The sequence below is a fragment of the Etheostoma cragini genome, chromosome 3, assembly GCF_013103735.1.
Source record: "Etheostoma cragini isolate CJK2018 chromosome 3, CSU_Ecrag_1.0, whole genome shotgun sequence".
NCBI classification, from domain to species: domain Eukaryota; kingdom Metazoa; phylum Chordata; class Actinopteri; order Perciformes; family Percidae; genus Etheostoma; species Etheostoma cragini.
The window spans coordinates 9078109-9080015 of NC_048409.1; positions in this window are offsets into that span (position 1 = coordinate 9078109).

The window sequence follows — 1907 nt, forward strand, 5'->3', positions numbered from 1 at the left end:
AAAGTTACACGCGATCAAAACCGAGAAATGATGCATGATCCCAATTTCGAACCACCAGTGGTACATTGAACGCAAATGACCATGTAAAAGTTCCGTACCCTTCAGCATGTTTGTTGGTTTATTTCTTCCGTGGTTAATCCGCCAATTAATTTCTTTTCCGGTTCCTGTAAGCGCGGAAGCAGTCAGCAACAGACTTTTTTCACAATAAAAGCCGGAAAAAACTGCGTTAACGCGCTATAAAGAATTGTATTGTGTCAATAGTTAACTTCATTTAATATTGTATGATGCATTTTCCTTGCAGGATGCAAATGTCAGATACATTTTAATTAGAAGGCTTTAGATGTTACGGTGTGTGTCTTTTTGAATTGTGAACTGAGCCAGGCTAGGCTTCTCACTGGCATAAAGCAAGACAATAACACACTTTTCAATGTGTTGAACTGTTTGTTTCCTACCTGTGTGTGTGTGTGTGTGTGTGTGTGTGTGTGTGTGTGTGTGTGTGTGTGTGTGTGTGTGTGTGTGTGTGTGTGTGCGTGTATTCATTGGATATTTCTGAGGGTGTGTGTCTAAAGCATTCTGCCAAGACAGTTTCCTGCAGAAACCCATGTCTGTATCCTACTCTTGTTGGCAAAAGTCATTCAGTTTGTGCTTCTGTGTGTGTGTGCGTGTGTGTGTGCGTATGTGTGTGTATGCATTCAAATGAGAGTGTTATCTCCTTACCTGGGGTGCTCAGGGCCTTGCCTTGCCACCCTCTGATCCCTATCCCCCTTCTAGTCATCCCTTTTATTCCTCCGTCTTCTCTCATTTAAATTCTTGTGTGCATGTGCACCCATTTCTACACACCACACATACACCCATTTGCATTATTACTTTTTGAGGCTCTTCTGAGGTCAAATCATTTTCCAGAATTCTAAAGGCTAAGTGAACAGTAAACATGTTTTGTCATTGTGAGCGTGAGCATGGACAAAGTGTGGCCAGTTGTTAGGACAAATAGACAATAGACAAGCCAACTCTGTTGATCTCGTCTCCGGCTTACAGTCTGGTGAATGCAGCTGGAAGTCCAAGTCTCATTAAGAGTAGGGTATGGAGTCAATTATTTGGTTAGTCTAATACTTTGATTCCGATCAAGGTACCTGGACATCTGACATTTTTTATTCCATGACCCTTGATTTACTGCCACCATCAGGCCAAGTTTTCCATTTGAGCAACACTTGGTCAGTTAGTCTGCAGCCAACGAGACATTTATAAGAGCTGCAGTTAATTCCATAGAAAGGGATAATATTTAGTAAGTATAGTAATAGGAATAATTCACGGCTGGTCCACCACTTTGATCCACACTGAAACATGTCAATAACCATTGGAAGAATTACCAATCTGGTAAAGAGATCGAAAAAAGAGAGAGAGGAGAGGATAAGGTCTGCTGATTTTCGTGTCCCCCTGACTGTCCCTCTAGAGCCTCCTTCAGGTTGAAATATTTTGTTTCAGATTAAAAGGTCTCTACAAATATTGGATGTATTATGCCTATTAATGCTCCCTTCAGGATGAATTGCAACAATGTTGGAGTTCCCTTGACTTTTTGTCCATTGCCACCATCAGGTCAAAATGTCATATTGTCCGTTACTTTTAAGATCAGATTCCTGCAAATCTACTCATATTCCCCTCCGCCTTACCTTTAGTCTATGTTTAGTGCTAATTACCAAATATTAGCAAACCAAACTAAGATGTTAACAATGTAATCAAGATGTAAGCATTGTGCTTGCTAAACATCAGCACATTAAGTTTGTTATTGTGAGCATGTTAGTATGCACTTGCGTTGGTATGCCTGGGTATGTACTTCTGTGTTGCGCACCTTTAAGGGCACAATAACATGATATGTGGGTATCTATGCTTCATATATAAAGCTGTGGACT